The sequence below is a fragment of the Sus scrofa genome, chromosome X (assembly GCF_000003025.6).
Source record: "Sus scrofa isolate TJ Tabasco breed Duroc chromosome X, Sscrofa11.1, whole genome shotgun sequence".
Classification (NCBI taxonomy): Eukaryota; Metazoa; Chordata; class Mammalia; order Artiodactyla; family Suidae; genus Sus; species Sus scrofa.
Genome location: NC_010461.5, coordinates 117,312,706 through 117,338,720, shown reverse-complemented (window position 1 = coordinate 117,338,720; position 26,015 = coordinate 117,312,706). Strand labels below are relative to the sequence as shown.

Sequence of the window (26,015 nt, the reverse complement as noted above, 5' to 3'; positions counted from 1 at the left end):
CTGTGGCTGTAGTGTAGGCCAGTGGCTGCAGCCTTGATTTGACCCCTAACCTGGGAACCTCCATATGCCATGGGTGTGGCCCTAAAAAATAAAGACAAAAAAAAATGAAGACGAAATTAAGATTTCCCAGATAAATAAAAACAGAGGAAGTTCATTACCACTAGACTTGCCCTACCAAAAAATGGTAAGGAGAAACCTTCAAATTGAAATGAATAGTCAGTAGATAGCAACACAAAACTATATAAAAATAAAGTTATCCAGTAAAGGTAAATACATGGACAAATACAGTAACCTTTACTGTTTTAATTTTGATTCACATAATTTAAATGAAAAAATAAAACTATAAATTTATGTTAAAGGGTATACCATATATAATAATTTGTGACGTTCTTAACATACATTAGAGGAGGCTGTAAAAGGACTAGAGTTTTTGCATATAATTAAAGTTATCAGTTTAAAATAGAATGCTATACTTTAAGATGTTTTAAGTCATTGCAATGGTAACCACAAAGAAAATATCTAAAGAATATATACAAAAGGAAATGAGAAGGGAATTAAGCAAATTACCATAAAACAAAACAATGAAATACAAATGACTGCAGTGAGAGGAAAAGAGTGACAAAAAAGCTACAAGACAGGCAGAAAACACTTTAAAATGGCAATGTAAGTCCTTCCTTATCATTAATTACTTTAAATGAAAATGGATTAAACTGCACAATCAAAAGACATAGACTGGTTGAATGGATGAAAAAATAGGATCCAACAAAATGCTGCCTATACAATACTCACTTTAGATCCAAGTATACACACAGGCTGAACATGACAGGATAGAAAGGGATATTCCATGCAAATAGTAACCAAAATAGAGCAGGCATGGTCATATTAATATCAGACAAACTAGACTTTAAAAATAAATCTTCACAGGAGACAAAGAATGACTTTCTATAATGATAAAAAGAATTGATTCACCAAGAAGATATAGTCATTATAAATACTTATGCACCAAACCTCAAAATTCCTAAATATATGAAGCATACTGAAAGATATGAAGGGATAAATATATAGCAACACAATATTAGTAGAGACTTAACGGCTCATGTTCCATAGTGGATAGAACAGCCAGACAGAAGACCAATAAGGAAATAGAAGCCTTCAATGACACGATAGACCACTGGACCTAACAGACATGTAGCGACCATTCCGCCCAACAACAGCAAAATATACAATCTTCTCAACTGCATGTGAACAGTCTCTAGAATAGACATATATTAGGCCATAAAAAAAAATCTTAAAAAATACATGAAGACTGCAGACGTAGAAAGTATCTTTTTGATCACTGTGGGATGAAACTAGAAATCAATAGCACAAGGAAAACTGGAATATCTACAAATACGAAAATTAAGCAACAAACTTTTAAACAACCAGTAAATCAAAGAAGAATTCACAATGGAAATTTGAAAATACCTCAAGATAAATGAAAATGGAAACACAACATAATAAAAAAAAATATGAGAAGCAGCAAAAGTGTTGCTAAGAGGGAAAAAAACTGGAAAAAAAAAACTGGAAAAAGAAGAACAAACTGAACCCAAAGCAAACAGAGGGAAGGAAATAACAAAGATTAGAGCCAAGGTAAATGAAATGGAGGCTAGAAAAATAAGAGCAACTAAGAGTGACTTTTTTTAATAAACAAAATTGATAAACTCTTAGCTAGAATAAGACTCACATAACTAAAATCAGAAATCAAAGAGGGGACATTGCAATTGATATGACAGAAAAAGGATTATAAGAGAATTCTATGAACAGTTGTATTCCAACACATTGGATAACCTGGAAGAAACAATACATTCCTATAAACACATAACCAGCCAATCATGAAGAAATAGGGTATCTGAACCAAATGATAGCTAGTAAGGAGATTACTTGGGTAGGCAAGGCTTTACTATTCTACCATGAGTGCTTATAAAATCAATTGCATCTATTTCAGAACTCTTTCCCGACTGTATACGAATAACACATTGTAAATGGTTTACTATGGTCAATTCAATTCATTGTCATAATAACATCTTATATTTGGAATACATTCTGAAGAGCAGGGGACTTTTGGCTTTTAAATAAAATATTTTAACATCCTTTCCTGAAATTCACTGTAATTTCCATATCCTCTCTGTCCCATTCCTGCAATCACTAGTTAAAGACCAGCCAAAACCTTCAACATTAATCTATGCCATTCTTGGGGCTGATGGCAGGAGGTGGTACTAGTGAAAATTTGAATGATTTGAATGATTTGTAAGATCAGGGGAAAGACCTTAACTCTCAGTCTTAATTGGTGAGTTAAGTGCCTGAATCCTGTCAACCACCACAAATCAAAGGAGTAGTGATCGACTTAGGCTGGCCACATACATATGGATTCATGATTTCATCAGGAGTACAACCATAATTTGTAGACATTTTCTTTCTTTGGCATTTACTTACCATTCACTTTCTAGTACTTTTGACCAATTGAACTGTTCAAAATGTTTCTTGTTAGGAAAGTCTTTTATTTTTATAAGTTGAGCTGCTCAAAATGTTTGTTAGGAAAGTCTTTTATTTTTTGTATCATGTTCTTCAATGTAATATTAGAAGTCTAAACTTGAATCCATGGAGCTGAGCTGCAAGAGATTACATTTTCATTCCACTGCCTATGGCATGAGCGCCTTGTCTCATCTCTTATACATGAAGGAGGTAACTCTGCCTGCTGACAAATTTAACCTGTTAAACTCTGTTTAGCAGCAGAAGGTAAGACACTTCAGGTGCCTGCAATGTGTTTTCTTACCGAATATGTCATAAATTATCAATGTGGTTAACATCACTATAGGCCCAGAGATTGAACTACGTGGAGATAGAAAGTGGAGAATATAAATAGAAAAAAAAATGATTACCAAAAAATGAACTCTTTAGAGTTTACGCCATGGTTCAGTGGATTAAGAATCTAACTGCAGCAGCTCAGGGGTGCAGGTTCGATTCCCAGCCCAGTGCAGTGGGTTAAAGGATCCAGCGTTGTGACAACTGTGGCTCAGATTCAATCCCTGGCCTGGAACTTCCATAAACTGTGGGTATAGCTATTAAAAAAAAAAAAAAAGGATATTCTTAGAAACAAGATTCAAGAGAAGCAAAAAGAAAACATAATTACTATGATGAGTATAACTTTTCCCATGAAACACAGCATTCATTCATATTAAGAGAAAAATCAGGTATACTTCAAGAGGAGTAAGATTACATGGAGAGCAGTGCCAGTCTTACTCAATGCTGGAAATTTCCTCTACCCAATGGGTAGATTTAATTATTTATTCCCTCTGCTGTAACATCCTAACATTTCTTTCATTCCATTCCTCTTGCTGGGAGAAGTTAACATGTTAACTTTTTTCTCAATACCCCTCTAATGAAGACAATGTCCCACCCATATACTGAATCCAGCTCAAATTTCAGAATCTCTGGGCTGTGCCCAGTACTCTCCCATTGGATTAGATGCAATTGCTTTCCATTTGGTGACCTATGAACTAAAGATGAGTTATCTGTCCATCACCACCACATGTATCCAAAATATGATAGTGGAGCAAGTAAAAGGATATTAGGGGCAGGGGGAGGAGGGGAAGCAAGCAAGCAAAGTAGGAAGAAAGGAATTTCCATTCAATAAAAGGAATAAAGGGATATATGCCCATCAGTCACTAGGATAGAACAAGGCTGAAATCCTGAAAATCAGGTCTTATGAAGGCCCCCTATCCTGCGGGAGAAGTCTCTTGATTAAGGCATAATTCTGCTCACTGGGAGGTAGTTCTTGTTAATTACCGCTGAGCCTGCGCTCTGCCTTACAGGAAGTTCTTTTTCATTATCTTCCTTGGTCATATCTGAAACACATGGCAAAAGGCCCACACTCCACAGCCGTCTCAACTTACTAGAGACACTGAAAAGTTGGGACTACAAGTTCTCTCAATTCAGGTCTGATTTTTCTTTTGGATCCTTTAAACCCAATACACACACTCCCTAAAAGTAGCTATCTTGAGCTATCTGTCAAAATAGGTGGGTACTGTACCTTGAATTTGATCATTGTCCTGAATCACTTGATTCAACTGAGAAGTGTCACTGAAAACTTGGCCTTTTCTAAACCTTCAAAACACACAATTCTTTAACTCTTCCTATTTTCTTTCATTTCTGTTTGCAAATGGACTGTATTCTGAATTCATTTCCTTGTTATATTATCTTGCCAAGCTTTTGCAAGCAATAAGCACTAGCACACACTATCAAGTTTCTGTTTTATTCCACTTTTCCCTGTCGAATTGCTGGTTTAGTACACATCTGATTATACTCCAAGTTACTGTGGGTAATTTTATTAAGGTTTACATTGTATACCATAAACTGTCATCTTTCTGACCTCTTTTATCTGTTACCTTGCTACCTGGCACCCAAATGTTAAAACAAAGACACATATTGTAAGTTTTTGTTATAGCCGCACCAGTTCAGCATACCAGTCCAAAATACCAGTTCCACTTCAACATACCAGCTTATCTATTAGAAAACTAGATGAGACAATGATAACAAATCAGTGTAACAGACTTGCTCTTGCAAAAATCCAGTGCAGATGTTCCTGATCGAGTGGTTATCCACTGTGTACTGATTCAGGGATCTAGAAGGTTCCCTGTTCTGCACTCTAAAATGAATTTTTTTCCTTAGAAGCAGTAAATCCATTTTTTTTTAATTTTTTTTTTTTTTTGTCTTTTTGCTATTTCTTTGGGCCGCTCCCGCGCATATCGAAGTTCCCAGGCTAGGGGTCTAATTGGAGCTGTAGCCGCCAGCCTACGCCAGAGCCACAGCAACGCGGGATTCGAGCCGCGTCTGCAACCTACACCACAGCTCACGGCAACGCCAGATCGTTAACCCACTGAGCAAGGGCAGGGACCGAACCCGCGACCTCAAGGTTCCTAGTCGGATTCGTTAACCACTGCACCACAACGGGAACTCCAGTAAATCCATTTTAATGTTACTTCTCTCATCCTGTTTGATGCTTTATGCTCTCTTATGGCTTTTATTTATGGTTTTCCCATGAAACACAGCATTTATCCATATTAAGAGAAAGATCAGGTACTTGACATTTTTTCCTGTTCTATTTTACTAACTCAAATGCTTTTCTTAGTTTATTTGGAAGGTATACATCTGTTTTGGGATACCTGTAATATTGAAATATATATTTAAATTTGGTAATAATAATTTTAACAATGAAGCCATATCTATCATATTCTGATGAAAAAATCCTTGGCAGTTTGTTTATTCACTATGGAATTTTATATTAATATATTGTTACAGAAGTATTTTCTAAAATCTATTTTCTAAGAGGTATTTTTAGCATAGCTTTAGGTTTTATTACCACACTTAAATTATTTACTTATATTTTAATTGGCTTTAGTGTTCACAGCAGGTCTTTTATTCTATGAACAATTCATCTTGAATTGTCTGCTTTATTTCCTGAGGAAACTGGAGGAAATCTTTAAGTTCTGGCAATTTGAGGGGAGGACTAGTTCTGGGAATTATGTAGGTGGTATTCTTTTTGCACCCTTGGGTATCTGAGAAAGTGTTGTTGCTGCTAAGTGCTCATAAGTGTCACCTTGGCTCTGTATATAATTTTTCATTCACAAAATGTTTCTTCTCAGCCTTCTATAGGACTAGTGCCTCTAGTGTAAAAAAAAATACAAAAAAAGAACTGAATCTGATCACTTGCCATAACTTCTATTAAACTGCTTGTTTAGGAGAAAGAAAAAAAGCTTTCCAAATAAAGGATTTTTCCAGAAAAAAATTTGGTTTCATTATTTGCCTATTACATGGTACACACTTCTATTAATTGTAATAGGACCTTTTTCACCTCAGGGAGATTTTCTTCAGTACTTTGTTAATTTCACTGATCATTTTAATATCTGTTCTGCCTTCTGTTCATAGTCCTCTTTCAGACTACGTTTAATTTGGATTTCCACAATCTGTTCTCTGTGTCTTTTAGAGGTTATTTCACTATTTTAATGTCTTCATTCTTCAGAGTTTTGGTGAAATATAACAAATTTGTATTCTACCTCAATGATTTGATTATGCATCAATCTGGTTTATGCTTCCCCCATGGCATATTTTTATTTGACAATTGTGAATTTTCATTTCTGCAAAATTGTTAATTTCACATTTTCCCCTTATGGTTGGTTATTCTTAGTTCATAGATTCAGTGTACTCTGAAATACTGTTAAGAACACAAACCTATTTTTACTTTGGATTTTCATTGCTTCAAATTCTCTTTTTATAAAAATTATAGAACATTACAGAAAAAGTTCCTAGACATATTCCTGTCACTACCATGAATTTTGTGTGTATCCTACCATAGTTTTGACTACATGTAGAGCTAGTATATACTGTATAAGAGTTCCATAAATGCTTGAATTTTTCATATTATTTTATACTCAGTTATAGTATGTTTTTGAAACCTATCCATGCCATTGTGTATTACTAATATTTAATCCTGTAGAGTCTCCCATTATAAAAATGTACAATATATTTGTCCATTTGTCTGCTGTTTGAAATATACACCACTTCATGCTATTATTATTACTGCAGTGAACATTCTTACACATATCTTCTGGTAAACATGTGCAAGAGGTCCCCAAGAGTATAATACCTAAAAATAAAATTCCTGGGTGTTAAGAGTACACATATTTTCAAACTAACATATTTTCCAACTAGCTCTCCCAAGTGGTAGTACTAATTTTATATTCCCAGAGAGATTATATAAGAGTTCCTTTTTTTCACCATATGCTCGCCTTTCCTTGGTAATACTTTAAAAATATTCCCATATTTACAGTGGGATAGGGCAATTTCATTTTCTCAATATTGATTGTCTATCAGATAGGCTCATCTCTGAATTCAATTTATATTACCTATTTTTATTTTTTTTAGTGATCTATAGGACTGTTTTCAATATACTTAATATTAATACCTTGATTGCTACACATGTTCAAAATATATTTTTGTCATGTAAGTTTTTGTTTTTTTAATAGACATTACTTCTCAAGATGAAGAAGTTTTCATCTATTCCTATTTATCTTAGAATTTTTTTTTTTTTTTGACTGCACCCACAGCATGGGGAGGTTCCCAGGCCAGGAATCAAACACACACCACAGCAGTGACCAGAGCGCAGCAGTGACAATGCCACATCCTTAACCTGCTGAGCCAACAGGGAACACTTATCTTAGAATTTTTATCATTAATGGGTGTAAAGTTGTTTCAAACTTTTTTTCTACATCATTTCATATGATCATATATTTTTTTTTAAAACTTGTTGATGTGGGGGGTTACATTTTTGAATATTGAACCAGCTTTGTACAACTGGAATAGATACCACTTTGTCACAATATATAATTGCTTTTATGCATTGTTGGATTCAATTTGCTAATAATTTATTGAATATTTTGCATTTATATTCATCAGAGATAATACTTTGTAGATCTTCTTTCTTGTAATATTTTAATCTGGTTTCAGTGTTAGTAATTCTTACCTCATAGAATAAATATGTTTTGTGTTTTTTTGGGAGATTGTAGAAAACTGATGCTATTTCTTCCTTATAGATTTAGTAAAATTCATCAGTGCAACTATCTGGGCCTGGCATTTACTTTTTGAGAACATTATTAATCACAGATTTAACTTCTTTAATAGGTATAAACCTATTTAGATTATCTTTTTGTGTGTTTGGTAATTTGTGTTTATCAATGAATTGGTCCATTTCGTCTAGGTTATAAGATTCATGGCCATAGAGCTCATAATATTTATTATCTCTTTGATCTTCAAAGGCTAAATAATGATGAGTCTCCTTCATTTCTTATAGTGATTAGTGATGATTTGTATAATCTCTCGCCCTTTTTTTTTTTTGTGAGCCTAGCTGCAGGTTTATTGGTTTTACTAATATTTTCAAAGAACAAGCTTTTACTTTTGTTGATTTTCTCTCTTGTATTCCTGCTTTTCAATTTCACTGAGTTCTGCCTAATTTTTATTATTTTATTCTGTCTGCTTTATGCCTTTTTTTTTTTTTTTTTTTTTTGCTTTTTCCAGGGTCGCACTCGCGGCATATGGAGGTTCCCAGGCTAAGGGTCCAATCAAAGAGCTTAGGCACCAGCCTACACCACAGCCACAGCAATGTGGGATCCGAGTCGCATCTGCAACCTACACCACAGCTCATGCCAACACCAGATCCTTAATCCGCTGAGCAAGGCCAGGGATCAAACCTGCAACCTCATGGTTCCTAGTCAGATTTATTAACCACTGAGCTGCAACGGGAACTCCCTGTCTGCTTTACGTTTTAATTGCTCATCTTTCTCTAGTTTCCTAAAGTGGAAACTCAGATTTTAGATCTTTTGTCTTTTCTAACATACGCATTTAATATTTCCCTGCATACATTGCTTTCTTTATATCTCACAAATTTTCCTAAGTTGCCTTTTACTTAGCTCAAAATATTTTAAAAATTTCTCTTGAAAACGCTTCCTTGACCCATGTGTTATTTCACCTCTAATTATATTGTAATTGTTCAGTTATGTTTCAGTTATTGATTTCTAGTTTAATTCCATAGGGTCTGAAAGCATGTCTTGTGTGATTTTTTAAACAAAATTCATTAAGCTGCCTTTTATGGCCCAGAACATGGTCTTAGTGAGTGAGCATTTGAGCTTGAGAAGAATGTGTATTCTGCTGTTGAATACTGTATAAATATCAATTAGACATGTTTTTTAATAGTGATGTTCAGGTAAATTATATCCCTTACTGATTTTCTGCCTGACTTATCAATTATCAGTTTTTGCCTTGTATTTTGTTATTTGTTAGATGCATGCACATTAAGGATTGTTACATTTTCTTGGAGAATGGAATCCTTTATCATTACGCAGTGCTTCTCTTTTTTTCCTGATAAATTTCCTGGTTCTGAAATCTGCTTTGTCTGAAGTTAATATAGTTATCGCAGCTGTCTTTTGATTAGTGAAAGCATAGTATATCTTTAGGTACCCTTTTACATTTAACCTATTTTTGTCTTTATATTTAAATTCAGTTTCTTGTAGATAATATGTACTTAAGGTAATGCTGTTATTGCTTCAGTCTACTCTGACAATCACCGTTTTTTAAAGTCTGTACTTAGACCACTCACATTTAAAGTGATAATTGACATATCATTTACATTTCTTTAAAAAAATATTTCATAATGGTTGCCCTAGAGTTTGCAATATATATTTACAACTAAGTACACCATAAATACATTATATGGATCCATGTGTAGTGCAGATAACATAAAGGAAATGTGAATTTTTCCCTCCTGCGCCTTATAAAATTCATTTTACTTACCTACATGCTACAATCATACAATAGGTTTGTTACCATTATTATTTTGAACAGTTATCTATTACAGTAATTAAGAGTAAAGAAAATGATTTTATTTTACTTTCATTTATTCCTTCTCCACATAAGAATTTCTTTTAAAAGTCTATGGCAAGTCCATTGAAGAACAGTTTCCTCAGATTTGTTTGGTTTCATTCTGTTTTTTTTCGTATAAGGGAGTGTTTACTTCTCCATCATTTTTTAAGGATAATTTCAGTGAATGGAATTCTAGGTTATATTTATGAGTTTTTTTTTCCCAACACTTTAAATATCTTACATCACTCTCCTTTTGCTTGCATGGTTTCTGTCATTTTTATGCTTTCTCCTCTATAGATAAGGTGTTTTTACCCTTTTGACTTCTTTCAGACTTTTCTTTTTGCCTTTGGTTTCTTTTTTTCTTTCTTTTTTTTTTTTTTTTATCTTTTCTAGGGCTGCCTCCTGCAGCATATGGAGGTTCCCAGGCTAGGGGTTGAATCGGAGCTGTAGTCACTGGCTTACGCCACAGCCACAGCAACATGGGATCCGAGCCACGTCTGCAACCTACACCACAGGTCAGGGCAACACCGGATCCTTAACCCACTGAGCAAGGGCAGGGATCAAACCTGCAACCTCATGGTTCCTAGTCAGATTCGTTAACCACTGTGCCATGACAGGAACTCCTTGCCTTTGGTTTCTTGCAGTTTAAATATGATATGCCTAGGTGTAGATTATTTGATATTTACTCTGCTTGGTATTCTCTGAGCTTCTTGAATCTGTGTTTTGGTATCAATTTTGGAACATTTTTGGCTATAATAATATTATAAAATATTATATTTTTATACTCTTTTCTCTCTTCCTTCTCCATATGGTAGTTCAATTACCCATGTTACATGGTGAAATTATCCCCATAGATGATGGATAGTCTGTTTTCATTTATTTTTCACTTTGTGTTTCAGTTTGGGAAGTTTCAACTGATGTTTCTTCAAGCTCACTGATTATTTTTTTGTCTATGTCAAGGCCGCCAAAGATATTCTTTGTTATTGCTCACTTTGAGAGTTTCTCTGCTTGTATTACCCATCTATTCTTGTACATTATCCCTTTTTTCTATTATAACCCTTAATATATTAATCAGTTATTTTAAAGTCCCTGTTAGAAATTCCAACATGTCTGTCATATCTGAGTCTGATTCTGATGCTTGCTATGTCTCCTTGAACTGTATTTTCGTGTGTGTGTGTGTGTGTGTATTGTAACATGCCTTGTAATTTTTGTTGAAAGCCAGATAAGAGGTGTTGGGTAATAGGAACTGAGATAAATATGATCTTAGTAAGAAATTTTATGTTAACTTGGCTGGATTTGGGCTATGTTTAATGTTTGTTATAGCAATAGGTACCAGAGCTTTTAATTATATCCATTTGACTTAGTTTGGTCTCCTCTGTCATTTTTCAGTTTCTCCTAAGAAGTCCTTCACAGAGTCTAAGCCTTACAGATCTTTCAGCTCAAAGTCACTGTTCTCATACTACAGCACTGTTGATGTACAAGAGGGCAAACAATCTATACGTTTTGATTAAATTTCAATCCTTTAGTGAGACTGAATACCTGAGTTGTGGCCTTTAGAAGTGTTTCCTAGTCTTTTATTTTCTCTAGAAAGTTTACAGGGCCCTAGAACTGGCTAATTGCCCTGCCCCCAAATTGGATAAGGCTCTGTTAAAGTCTTTTCTTCTTTGTTATGTTGGATACTCTGGATATATTTCAAAGTATTTACTTTTCCTGTCACTGTGCCAGAGCACGGAGGAATTTTTTTTTTCCCATCATGAGAACATGATGGGGTTCCTGAAGTGAAGGCTCTTGAAAGTGTTAGGAAGATTGGACCCCAGGAGTTTCTCTCATGCTTGTCCACACATATCTTCCAGCGACTCATCAATATTATCATTTAATTGTTCCTACCAGTTTATGATTCCAGTATCTTCTGATCCAGACAAACTCATCTCAGCTATAATCTTCTGTATTTACCTGTCTCTCCATGTTTCAGGGTAGTGGTTGAAATCTCTTCAACTTCTCTGATAGGTGTAAAAATATCATTGATTTTTCAGTTTACTCAGCTTTTATTTTTTTTCCAGTTCCAAGAGAAAAGGAGTGACAACTTTGAAGCTCTGTAAATGTTGGAGCTGAAACTACAGGTCCTAATAATCCTAATATTAGTTTATATAATTAAAATCTCTGTTACTAAGTATATAAAAGTTCCTAACTGCCATATTTTTGGAAGTGTTCATGTGTATTCATATTGCCTTTGACTTCAAATCTGTTCTCTTTGAAATTAATAATGTTACACTACTTTCACGGGCTATGTATTGCTTGGAATATGTTTTACTCTTTTTAAACTTCATGTATGATTTTTGCCTTAAGTGAATCTCTTTAGAAAAGCATAAATGAATATGCCTCTCATCTGTCATGTAGTAAGTGAAACATTTGCATTTAATGAGATTAACTCATTTCTGCTATTCTGATTTTTATGGTTGTTATACTTTTTTTTTTCCATTTCCTTTCTTCTTTACAGTCTTCTACTGAATTTATCAGATTTTCTTTACTTTTGCATTTTCCTCTGTACTGCTTTTAAAGTTAGCCATTCTATTCCTACATCTGTAGTGATTATGCTTAGCTTTTCTGATATGGTTGTGGTAGGGGTTTTTTTGTTTTGTTTTGCCCTTTTAAACATGCACATTTACACTTAGAAAGCCCAAAGTTAGTTACTATCTCTCTTCCTCCTCAAATCCACAGACCAGAAAAATAGAAAAATATTTCAATACAATCTGTCATCTTGGCCTCATCCCACTCACATTTTTCACAATATGCCGTCTAGTATTTTTTATACCTTTAGTTTCAGTTTTTGAGGACATGCATTTTCAAAATCATTCCTAGTTTTGTGAGATCATAGCTTGGTAGTGAATCATTATTCATGGAACTCTGATAAGCCAAATAAAATCTCATAGCTTGTGGGAGTTTGCTGTTTGTCCAAGATCCCAATCCATAACCTTGACCTAAAGGGGACCATGGCATTAATCAAAACCATTTGATGGTTAAGCACTTTATTTCAGCAAAGTACAATACAGCAGGTTTTCCTACAGTCCCAGAAATTGTATGCTGACAGAAATTTGGAATGTTTCAGACCTTTCTGAATGTGTAATAGGGAATGCACTCGATCCTATTTCAATTAAAGACTTCTTTGAGATCCAAGGCAGAATGGATTTAACGTGGGATGAAAGTAAGAAAGAGAACGCATTGCTCAGAATAAAAAATAAATTAAGTTTGGGGAGATTTGGATGTTCCTCTGACCTGGAAATGGAGTAATATTTACTGGTTCTGTTGAATTAAATTGTACTCTGGGTATGTTTTATGTATTGGGATGTGCTTACAGTTTGAACTCTCATATAGAACTTGTTTCTACCCTGAGCTCTACTGTGTGTTAGCATTTTGACCTTAAGCATAATACTTAACCTTGCTTGAGCTTAGTTTCTTTTATATGCCAAAAGGTGACAATCCTTTCCCTGGGTACCTCATAGAACTACTATGAGAGTCAAAAAGAATAGCGAAAGACAGTGCTTTCTGGATTATAGAATGTTATGCAAATATAAAGGATTTTTCAGCAACAGGAAAATACTGGAAAACTCTATGTGACTTATGTCATGGTCCTGGTGAGTCAGCTTGTCAGGGAAGCAAGAGTTATGATAAAACCAGTGGGTTTTGAAGATGTTCAGTGTCTTCCAAACATAACCTATTTGAAGAAGAATAGTGAAAAAAGTTGAAAAATATCCATGTACCAATGATGCTCAGTCATTTTTGACCACTTTATAATTTAGATCTGACATAAAAAGCTGAGGATGAAACTTATTTCATATAGACTGAAAATCTAGACAGATGAATGATCTGGGGTTAATCTAAATTTAGATTAATTCTATTTTACGTTGAAAGAGTAAGGGAGGTCTTCCCTTTAATGTGGTACCACTTGAGAAATGAAATACAAAGAAAATTGGATCAAAGAAAGTGATCAAACAACAGTGGGGCACACAGCAAGCAGAAGCAGGACCTTGGCCACTCCAATCTGAGCCACTTAGCTCCTTTTAGATCTGGGACTCTGATTCAGTGATTAAATGAGTTAAAAGGGTTTTTTTCCCCTAGTGTACATTTCTTTATACCATTTTTCCCCACCTTTCCCAATACGTTAAATGCAACAGTTTCTTATTTTTGAGGAGTGTTTAGGAATTGAAGACATATAAATTTAGTACCAGACAATGAGAAAGCTCTTCACTCACAGTACCTCATTTAATCTATTTAACAATCATATCAAGCAGAAATTCTTAGTCTCACTTCACCTTTAAGAAAGTAAGGTTCAAAGAAATTCTAGTTTTACCAGGGTCATACATTAACTTATAATGCTGAAATTTAAACCCATGTGTATCTGATGCAAAATCCCATTCTGCAATTGAGAGACCTCGAAAGAAAGATGAAGACTTCTTCTGAGGACATATATGGAAAAATGGACAACTATCTACAGGGTAGGATTTTAGAAGGAATGACTGCTTCCAAATACCTCTATCAGCTCTACCTCCTAAAGCATAAAAAAATTCTATTAAAACCACAGGTAGCCAACATGTTTCAGTTTAAACATCAATTCTGATTAGTTAGTAGTCATTACCTGAAGCACGGTGTTAAGAAAGATTCTGAGGAGAATGCCTCACACTCAGCAGTAAGGAGTGTTACAATCAATCATGATGACTGCTGTGGATATGGGAGGAAAGAGTGGTGGCCTAAGTGCCAAGTGTCTGCCATCATGGAACTTTAGACATTTATTATCCTGATTTAAGCAAAGGTAGCTTCAGCTGGTAACAGTCCAGTTCCCTTGGGAAGAGGCCTATATTCAGCCTCATCATATCTTATACCTGGTCTTGTGAGGAAGTTAATGAGATCTTATGCTAAGAGGAGCATTTGCTAGTCAGAAGGGAAAGGAGATTGTGGGAGCACTGCATTCACAGGGAAGGAGAGAAGCATTGTGCAGAATGGTGGAAAGGGCCAGGCACATAACCAAGCTTTGTCCATTGTCTGAATGTGTCCACAGGGGCATTAAAATCGCCGAAGGTTAATCACAGAGCTCTCTTGGATGGCTTTGATGTTGGTTCACTGGTGTTGTTTAGTGTTACATGGGTACCTATGGTCTCACAAAAATGAAAATTGGTACATTAATTAGAATTCACTTCCATTTGAGCAATAAAATTGCTTTACAGTCTTTGTGAGGATCAGTAGAAATTAATCTGAACAGTGTTATCTTGCTAGAAGAAAATTATAAGGCTGTAACTACATTTTCATGAGATGGGGCAGGGATGTAGGAAATCTAAGCGGAAAGGGTAACAAAGTAAGTTTAAAGCAGTTAGTTATCCTGTATCAGCAAACACCTCTCAATAGTCGTCCAGGAAAAAAATAGGTATCTTAAGGTGAAAATCAAGGATAGCAACTGGGGATCAGTATATCCAACTATATGCAGCAAACATCCAACTAAGATCTAAACAAGGATCAAGAATCAAACATAGGATACAGTGTGACCTACTGGCTGGTTTAGCCAGAACTACCAAACCAGATGGTGTAATTTCAGCCAAATTTGTCCACTTAGCTGTTTCTTCAGGCAAAAGTGGGTTGGGCTGATATTTCCATGAATAGATGTATTTGAATGGAGGCAACATTGGCCTGGATTTCATACCAGCACTGTCTAGGTCACACTATAATTATTTTTTTTTGTCTTTTTGCCTTTTGAGGGCCACTCCCACGGCATATGGAGGTTCCCAGGCTAGGGGTCGAATCGGAGCTGTAGCCACCGGCTTACACCACAACAACACGGGATCCGAGCTGCGTCTGCAACCTACACCACAGTTCATGGCAACACCAGATCCTTAACTCACTGAGCAAGGCCAGGGATCAAACCTGCAACCTCATGGTTCCTAGTCGAATTCATTAACCACTGAGCCAAGATGGGAACTCCCATACTATAATTCTTAATTTGCTTCTTGTCTTGATTTTCTACTGCAAATAGGATCTAACATTTGAAAATTATGTTTTCGATATAATCATTCAAATAATTCATGTAAGCAAAATTAAACTTAATCTGATTTCCCATGGGAAATAAGAATATGAACTGAGCTCCCTTATCCTCATCTCGTTTTGCCCTTAGCCACCACTCAAATGAACAAGTAACATCTCTAATATCTTCATGAAACTTAATTGGCCCCAATAATAGCAGCTTCGTAATATTTGTAGGATGCCCCTTCAGGGTGGTGAGGGAAGTGAAGTGTGGGCCTTGGAGAGCTGTAGTAGAGAGCGAACAAGTTCTTATAGATCAGTAATCAAGTAAGAGATCCACAGCAAGTCAACCTGATGCTTACTATTCTAAGGCTTGAGGAATCAGAATTCTGCAACATGCCTCCTGCTGTAGCAAGGGTACACAGACAAGCCCCACAGCATAGACAAGCACCTCTGAGCCCAGAGGTGACAGCAGTCACTGAGAATAATGTTTATGTAACATTTTACTCCTCCAAAGACCCTTTTCAAAATGTTTTCTTTTACACATCAAAGATTTGCCAAGAGATATGCAAAATAACACTTGAATAAAATTTGAAAATTTTAAGGGCAAAGTGTTAGCAAGTCATTGTTAAGACAGATACTCTCATAATGACCTGGTGGATGAATCAAGTAGTTTAAACTTTTTGTGGACAGTTTGGCAGTATGCATGATCATTTAAAAAATGTTCATAGTCTTTGACCCACTTCTGGGAATTGGCCTCGAGAAATAAACTCAAATTCAATGAAAGATTTAGATAAAAAGTTTTCCGCTATGTAGCATGACAAAAAGAAAAGACCTAAATAACGAAATATTAAATATATTAATACCATAAATATGTAGCCATTAAAATTATGTTTTGAAATAATGTTTTAAGTCCTAAGGAAATTATCATAATACATTAAATCAAATAATAGAAAACTGTATATTTAGAATGATCTCAATTTATTAAAAAAATATATCAAAAGAGAGGAAAGGGCATTAACATCAATAGCAATTATCTCAAGGTGGTATGCAAATGGATGATTCTCATTTTTATCAATAGAGGTCCCAAATTATTGATATCATGTAATAAGTATGTAATATTTCAATAAAAAATTTCATATTTTATTACATCTAAAAACCAGACCGAGAGATTTATGAACATTAGTCCTACTTTATAGATGCAAGCACAGAGATGCAGAAAAATTAAATGGGTTATCCAAGGTTACAGTGTCTATAATTTGCAGAACTAGTATCCAAGTCCACTTTTTGTGTTTTTCTTTATCCCATACTCTTCCTTCTACTCTACATTACTTCTTTCAGAAAGAGACTACAAAGGAGGCAGGTGCAGTAACAGTAACTGAGATTTCTTAGTAGCCAGAGGAGTCTAAGAAGATGCTCAGTACAAAATCGTATATGAGCTCATCACTCAGAGCAATAGCTTTGCCTCAATTAAAACCTTAGTTTTCAAGTCAACTCCATATCTGATCTTCTTATACAATTTAAGCTGTCCCTGATGTGTAAGTTAAAGCAAATAGCTTCCCAATTGTATCTTTCCTTCCCCCCTCCCCCAAATATCACAAGTAATTTGGTTACTTTCCCATGTTTGGGGAGATTTTTTTTTTACAAATTAAAGATATCAAAATAGTGATTTATTTTTGAATTGTTCTATTTATGCACACCCTGGCTTATGTGCATTCACTTTCCTTCCCTAACAGTAAAAGTTTTTAGGCACATTAAGTGCCTTGTAGTGTGTTTTAAACCATTCCCTAAGATAGATCCTTGTGGAAAGCACTTTAACAACCTGTGAATTGTTGTGGACCCCTGAATAGTGCCAGTGACTAAATTTGCAAGATATGAGACGTCTTTTGGTTTAGAGATTTCTGGATGTATGGTGTAGGGGTTATGAAGCATAAGAACTCATTCAGTTCTAAACTTGGTCTTATTTTCCTGAAATTTGTCACCTCTGAGTTAAGGTCTGAAGTAAGCTACATCATATAAATGAGACCCCTTTAGGCCATCTGCCTACCTATAAACCAGTCACTGTGACCAGAGCTACTTGGCTTCCTTGTCCCCCTCTTTCACCTGCCAGGCCCTGCCCACTGTCTGTTCCCCGACTATAAGCACCCGCAAATGGAGAAGGCAAATATGAATCAAACATACCCCTAAAGTATGACCTAGGGTAGGTAAAGGAAGTTGCTCATAACTTGCATGAGTTGATGCTATTTTTGATTTGCAAACCTAAACCAGATTCATACTTTGGGTTTTCTACCAAACTGGTCTATGCTTCAGTGAATTCAGTCTCCATAAATCAAACAGTGGAGGAACTGATCTTAGCCATTTTTCTTTAGACAAATGTCTGTATAATATGTGGATACAACTGGTATATGATTTAGGCTCCGTGTGAGCTGGGCCTGAGTGTGTAGGTGTGGTTTCAAGGCAGCTGCTATCCAAGGCTTTTCAAATTCATTCTCTCAGTGCTCTGTCTTCCTTTTTCTCCATTTCAGTGTGCACTTATCTGTCACAAAGCCTGCTATTATATGTCCGCCTCTGAATTATAACATCAGGCAATTAAGATTCACAAGGTGATGAAAGATTTATAAACAAAAGGAAAGAAAATGTGTTCTATTAAAAAGCCAGGAAATAAGCATCTTCTCAATGAATTTTCTGGAGCCTATATCATTCGTGTAAAGGAAAACAAGTTTCCTTTACAAAGTTTCAAAGTACGGACAAAATTCATCCCTATGAACTGGTATTTCATACAGTATGATTTTCAGATACTCTTGAGGGCTAGTGAAAATGGTGTGTCTGCTGGGATTTCTATATGGCCAAATGGTGGGAATGATGAAAGGAGACTCAGTTTGAAATAACAATGAATTTGATTCACCTGTTAAAATGTTTCTAAAATCAATAAAGGGAAAGCCTGAAGAATAAATTTCTTAACATGCAGTCATTTTTAGCTAATATACTATGAGGGTACATTTTGTGGAATAAAGTATGGGGATTTTTATGCCCAATGTCTGCTACATCAATAAATGCATGAATTCTTCATTTTCTCAAGCCTGAGGCAGAATCTTACTGGCATGAAGGGACTAAATGCATTGTGGACAAGAGAGTCTACATCCCAGTTACCAGGCACATTTATTTTTAACATTAAGGGAACAACTCTCCATATCCTTTTTGCTGCTCTTTCTCTCTCTTTTTTTCTTTTTTTGCCACACCAATGGCATGTAGAAGTTCCCAGGCTAGGGAAAAACTCACAACATAGCAGTGACAATGCCAGACCGTTAACCCACTGAGCCACCAGGGAACTCCTGATCATTCCTTGAAAGAGTATAAGAGAATGTACAGTACCAAATGACTTGCAGGCCTTTCCATTCAGCACAAGGTTAGACCCTTTAGCACATACTGACCATCCTCCCAGGGACAGTGCACCAGTGAAGACTGGCTTCGTCCTACCATCTAAACAGTATCTGTTCTATATCAGCAATGGGCATATAGTGACCAAATGTGATCAGGCCCCTGCCATCAGGAAAATCTTAATTTGCGAGGAGAGATGGCCTTCTTAAATAAGTGAATAGCATACATTATCATGTAACACTAGAGGTCAGTGCATTTGAATGTGGAAGTTCATGGGAACTTGTTCTTGGTCTGGGATATTGTATAGGGGAAGTTGCATTTGAGTAAAGTTGTGTCTTAAAAGGATGTGTATGAATCTGCCAGAATTAGGAAAGTTAGAAAGGGAGAGGAATGATATTAAATTAGAAGGATGATGTTCAAGGGCACCCCCCACACACACACTTAGAGTCCTAGATGTTCTCTCGAGAGGCCTGATGCCTTATATTGCAAATGTGACACACATGTGCAGACTGGAAAGGAGATGTGACCTGCCTGACTTGACAAAGTGGAGCCAGTGGCTCTCAATGGAGCATGCTTGCCAGTGCACACTGTCTCTGTTTATGCGAACAGAAAGTGTCAAGACATTTAGAACTTCTGGAATGCTTCCTTCCCAACCTCATCCCCTTTTACTTGTGTGGATGCGTGCATTTTTAATCGAGCCAGGAAGAAAGCCCCCTACTCTGAAGCACTGGTCTGTTGCCCCTCGTGGAGCAGAGGAAAACACAGACATGCACAGTAGGCTTTTCTGCCCCAACCACTTCTTCAAGTGCACACCCTTTTTCTTCGGATCCCTGCAGATTGAAGTATCTACTCACTTAGTGCCTGTGGCTACCTTTTAAAAATTGTGATGTTGAAAACAGAAGAGACAGCAGGCAAACACATGGTAGCAGTAACACAGCCAGATATGTAAAATTGTTGCCATTTATATTGTCATATTAATGAAATACAACTTTAAAATCAATACTAAAATATCAGTTAAGTCAAAGAAAATTTCTACTTAAAATATGAAAAAGATGGCATATAAGATGATACAATATATACATCTTGGATAAATCAATAATAAGGCTTACAATGATGATTTAGGGACTAGAAAAACATTTTCAGTACAGTTCTGCCATTTACCAGCAGTCCACTTCATCATCTGTAAACCAATATAAATAACTACACAGGCTGAGTGTGAAAATCAAACAGAGTAATGCAAGTGGAAATTTTTTTTAAAACCATGAAATGTTATCCTGATACAAGGTATTAATGTGATTCAGACTTGTTTTGAAAAATGGTGTACTTAGAATTTTAAGTACCAATTTCCTTATGTGTGATCTACATTTATTTTATTTCTACTTCTTAAATATTGCTGTATCAAATGCTAATGTATTTTTCAAAGTGTTCTGCCTAATATCAACAGATATATTTTTAAATATAATTAGGCAAAACAGAACTTTGCATAAGTTCATGGGAAAATTAATTAGTTCAGTGTTATACAATCATCTGAAAAATGATTTTAAGTTTTTGTGGGCTTGATTTGACTGACCACACAATGCAATATGGCCAATTTACATTTCTGTTGCCTCTTTCCTTTGATCATCTGAAAAATACATGCAGTTATTAGAGAAAAACTACCTCTTCATCCCACAGAAAGATTATCATTCCATACATGTGATTTCACAAATTACAAAGCACTTTTACATCCACTATCAAACTGATCCTCAAAATAACCTTGTATATTGGAAGAAAACATAATATTAAGTGTCTTGGCACTGTTAGTTACCTCTTTCTTTTCTTTTTCCTTTTTTTTTTTTTTTTTTTTTTTTTACAGATAAGAATAATGATGCTGTGAAAGGTGAAGTCATTTACTGAGATTTATAAAGCCAACTGGTTCTAGCACCTGGCCTCTGATTTCCTTGTTCAATGATCTTTCTCCTATACTACAACTCTCTGAATAGTAGAGCTTGAGTTAATATCCTATATCATAAAAATGAAGACTGTGTTTCCTCCCCAATGTCTCAGCTGCCCTACTTTTCAGAATTTAGGGATTTAGCAATCCTGTATGAAGAAAACTGACCACCAAGGGCAGACAGATTCACTTATGGGGCAGGTTTCAAATATGAGAGCACAATTATGTAATATTTCTTGCATTAAACAAACATGTACAGTAATTTTCATTAAGTGACACTTGAATACAGTTTATAGTATTTTAATTCTATTAAAAGTTAGTCCCTATAAATATGATATCAAATGCATTTCATTAGCAGGTGTTAAAGGAATATATTTTTTTTTTTTTTTGGTTGTGCTCGCTGCATGTGGAAGTTCCCAGACAGGGACTGAACCCACACCACAGCAGTGACCTGAGCCTCAGTAATGACAGTGCCAGGTCCTTAACCCATTGAACCACAGAGGAATGCCAAAGGAATCTTATAATGAGTCACACAAAGCTGATTAACCATCTCCCAGTGATTCATTTGTTTATGAAACTTCTTCCCTCCTTAAATCAAGTCAGTTTTTAACAACAGTCCCCTTGAGCATGCTTTTTGCTTTTAATGGAAAATAATAAATCTTAATGGATACCCCCCAGCCCAGAGCACCACAGATTCTCACATCATAAATATATGAAACTATAACTCCCCCCAAAATCTGCTACTAGAATTCAATGCTTAAAGGTTTAACAGTAGACTGCTCTCAAAAGGTTCTGTTCTATAAGGAGTTCTTGACTTTACATAATATCCTGCAAAAGCTTACCATAATTGATATAAAATTATACATACAAAAAAGTGAACAAGGTATAATCTGTACGAGTAGATTTAGTGGGTTCTAATTATTGTTAATTCTCCTAAGTCTTAAAAACAAATATATATATCTCTTATTGGCTTAATACAGCTTAGCTCAATTGTATATAAAACTCTATTATGAAACAAATCCAATACGAACTGAGAGGTACTGTCTAAATTCATTACCTATGCAAACAGTTGCCATTATGTTATTTATTCCATTATAACAACAATCTTACTGGTAGCTGTGTATACGTATGAAAGGTATTGATTTCTGTTTATTACTTTTCACCTCACTAGTTTACTGATGACACATTGTTTTTTCATTTGATTTTCCTGATTTTTCTATGAATACAGTCACAACATTTGCAAAGAAGGATAGTTTTATTTAGTTCTTTCTAATTAAAACTAATTTCTTCCACTTGTCTATTGTTTTAGCTAGTGTTTCCAATATAACATTAAATGATAAGAGTAATAGTGGATATCTGTATCTAGTTCTTTTCTTTAGTAGGAATGCATCTAATATTTCCCCATTAAACATGAGGCTGGCCTTAGAGTGAGATAGATATGTTATTAAGAAAACAAACAAACCTATCAAAAAAGGGGCATACTATTGCCTTTGGAATGGATTAGCAATGAGATCCTGCTGTGTAGCACTGGGAACTATATCTAGTCACTTATGATGGAAAAAAAATGGGCAGAAGATCTAAACAGGCAATTCTCCAAAGAAGACATACGGATGGCCATAAATAAATAAATAAATAAATAAAACACATGAAAAGATGTTCAACTCACTCATTATTAGAGAAGTGCAAATCAAAACCACTATGAGGTACCTACCACCTTACACCAGCCAGAATGGCCATCATCAAAAAGTCTACAAACAATAAATGTTGGAGAGGGTGTGGAGAAAAGGGAACCCTATTGCACTGTTGGTGGGAATATAAACCGGTACAACCACTGTGGAAAACAGTATGGAGATTCCTCAGAAAACTAAAAATGGAATTACCATTTGATCCAGCAATCTCACTCCTAGGCATCTATTCAAAGAAAATCATGACTTGAAAAGAAACATGTACTCCCATGTTCATTGTAGCACTACATACAATAGCCAAGACATGAAAACTAGCTAAATGTCCATCACCTGAGGAGTGGATCAAGAAGATGTGGTACATATACACGAGAGAATATTACTCAGCCATTAAAAGGAAAGAAATAATAGCATTTACAGCAATGTGGATGGACCTAGAAATTATCATGCTAAGTGAAATTAGCCAGAGAGTGAGACACCAACATCATATGCTATCACTTACATGTGGAATCTAAAAAAAGGACAGACTGAACTTCTTTGCAGAACAGATACTGAGTCACAGACTTTGAAAAACTTAGGGTTTCCAAAAGAGACAGGTTGGCGGGTCGGGGGATGCACCTGGGGTTTGGAATGGAAATGCTATAAAATTGGGTTGTGATGATTGTTGTACAACTATAAATGTAATAAAAATTCATTGAGTAATAAAAAATATCCATATATTCTTATTTTATTAACTATTTTTTTTAAATCAAGGCTTTGAACTTTGCCATAGGTCTTTCGGCATTTATGGAATAAATAAAATTTTTTCTTAGATGTACTATGGTGATGAATGGAGTAGATTTCCTGTTACTATATGAGCTTTGCATTCCTGAAGTAAACCATTCATACCATGGATTTGCTCTTTTAATGTCTTGTCGGTTTATAAATATTGTATGTTGACTTTTTGCATCAATTTTCCTAAATTAGCTTGGTCTATAGTTTTATTTTTCGTGTGATTTTTTATTTCAAATTGTGGTATCATTTTTAAAATAGTTTCTTGGAAAATAAGTAGCTTTTGGCTCTGTTCATTTTTCATGCTTTGAAGTAAAATAGTTGCTCTTTAAAAGCTATATAGACTGTTCCAGTGAAGTCATCTAACTGGATATTTTTTGTGTTTCTACCTAGTGGAATAATCTGATAATTCTCTCAAATTTTTCTATGGAAATTAGTCTGATATGATTTTCTATCAATTTCATGGTCAATTTTTGGTAAAGTACATTTTTCTAGAAAAGTATCCATTTCACCCAATTTTCACATTTTTTAGCATAAAGCTGAAAAATAGTTTTTATCTTTTCCTATGCTGATTTCCCTATAATTTCTTTTTTATATAAAAACAGAGATGTTTAAATTATTTAATATAGTGTAAAATTAAAACAATTCTAAATACTCAGCTCTTGGAGAATGGTTAAACCAGAATAATATTTTAATTTGGCCTCCAATTAAAATATGGAAAGTGAAAAGAGTAGTTCTCACTCTAATAAGAACTAGATAAGCTACAAAGACTTGGCTTTTTTATTGAAGTATAGTTAATTTACAATATTGTGTTAGTTTCAAGTGTACAGCAAAGTGATTCAGTTTGTGTGTGTGCATATATATATGTACACATGTAAATATGTATATGTATATATTTTTCAGATTCTTTTCCCTTATAGGTTATTACAAGATCTTAAGTATAGTTCCCTGTGCTATACAGTAGGTCCTTATTGGTTATCTATTTTATATATAGTAGTGTGTATATATTAATCCCAAACCCCTAATTTATCTCCCTACTTCCCTGCTATCTCCTTTGGTAATCATAAATTCATTTTCTATGTTTTTGAGTCTCTTTTTTGTAAATAAGTTCATTTGTATCATTTTTAGATTCCACATATGTGATATTTGTCTTTGACCTATTTCACTTATTATGCCAATCTCTAGGTCCATCTGTGTTGCTGCAAATGCCATTATTTCATTCTTTTTATGGCTAAGTAATATTCCACTGACTATATAACACATCTTCTTTATCCATTCATCTGTCAATGGACATTTAGGTTGCTTCCATGTCTTGGATGTTGTAAACAGTGCTGCTATGAACATTGGAGTGCATATATCTTTCTGAATTGAAGAGTTTTCTCTGGATATATGCCCAGGAGTGAGCTTGCTGGATCATATGGTAGTTCTATTTTTAGTTTTCTGAGGAATCTCCATACTGTTTTCCATATGGGCTGCACCAATTTTCATTCCCACCAACAGTGTAGGAGGGTTCCCTTTTCTCCACACCTTCTCCAGCATTTTTTATTTGTAGACTTTTTAATGATGGCCAATTCTGACCAGTGTGAGGTGGTACCTCATTGTAGTTTTGATTTGCATTTCTCTAATAATTACTGTTAAACATCTTTGTGTGCCTCTTGGTCATCTATTATGTCTTCTTTGGGGAAATGTCTATTGGTATCTTCTGCCAATTTTTTAAATTTTTTTCTGTAAATACTAAGCTACATGAGCTGTTTGTATATTTTGAAAGTTAATCCCTTGTCAGTCACATCATTTGCAAATATTTTCTCCCAGTCCATAGATTGTCTTTTTGTTTTGCCTATTATCATTTTTGCCTATTATCATTTTTTATTTCATGCATTTGTGCTTTCTCTCCCGATTAGCTTAGCTAAATATCTGCCTATTATTTAAATCAAAGAATCATAATTTAGAATTTTTAGTTCTATTATTTGTCCTAACTCATTCATTTGTGCTTTTATCTTTATTGATGACATCCATTTTCCTTTTTATTCCTTATTTAATTCAGTCTGATTCTTACTTCAATTATCTTTTAATCTTGCTTTTTAACTGACATACATTTTTAAGGTTATGGATTTTTTCCTTGGTCAATGCTTTAGCTGTATATTACAGTACTGGCATTTATTGTTTTCATTATAATTTATTTCCATGAATTCTGAAAATTCTGTGTATATTGCCTCTAACACAAGAGCTGCTTTAAAATTTTTATAGGTTTCCTGAATTTGAAACAAAAGTTTGTGTCTTCTGTAACCAAGAGAATATCATCTATTTTTATTTCTTGGAATTAAAAAGAATTTGTAGCAATATATATGCTAATTTTGTGGCTATTCCATCAACACTTGTAAAAGATACATAGATATCTAAAAATCATGTAGAATGCCTCTGACTGCAACTCTGCTTTGGGTCTGAAATATATAATGCACCTACTTTTGCTAAAATGTATCCCTATTTTGTAGTATCTTTCCTTAATATTGTCATCAGACACCCCTCCCTCAGTATAAGCTTCATGAGGGCAGGGATCATATTTGTCTTATTAAAAACTATATCCTTAGAGTTCTGGACATTTGATCTATATTTTGTTAAATGAATGCATATTCCTAGAGGTAGGAATAATGGGTCATAGGCAGTTTATTCTAGAGGACAGGAAGACTCTGGATGCCAGGGAACAGAAACTTCATTAGATATTTATAATATAAGTACTATACAAGTATTATATAAAATATAAGACACTTTATAATATAAACTTAAGACTGTGAAAT

The 26,015-nt window shown here is 34.8% G+C and overlaps 2 long non-coding RNA genes across 2 annotated transcripts in view; both read right to left on the bottom strand.

The window, feature by feature from the left end:
• Nucleotides 1-26,015, bottom strand: part of LOC110257663 — a 412,314-nt gene that overhangs the window by 229,596 nt on the left and 156,703 nt on the right. The window lies entirely within an intron of this gene.
• LOC110257662 overlaps nt 1-26,015 on the bottom strand; it is a 37,418-nt gene that overhangs the window by 5,142 nt on the left and 6,261 nt on the right. The gene's annotated exons all lie outside the window — the stretch shown is intronic.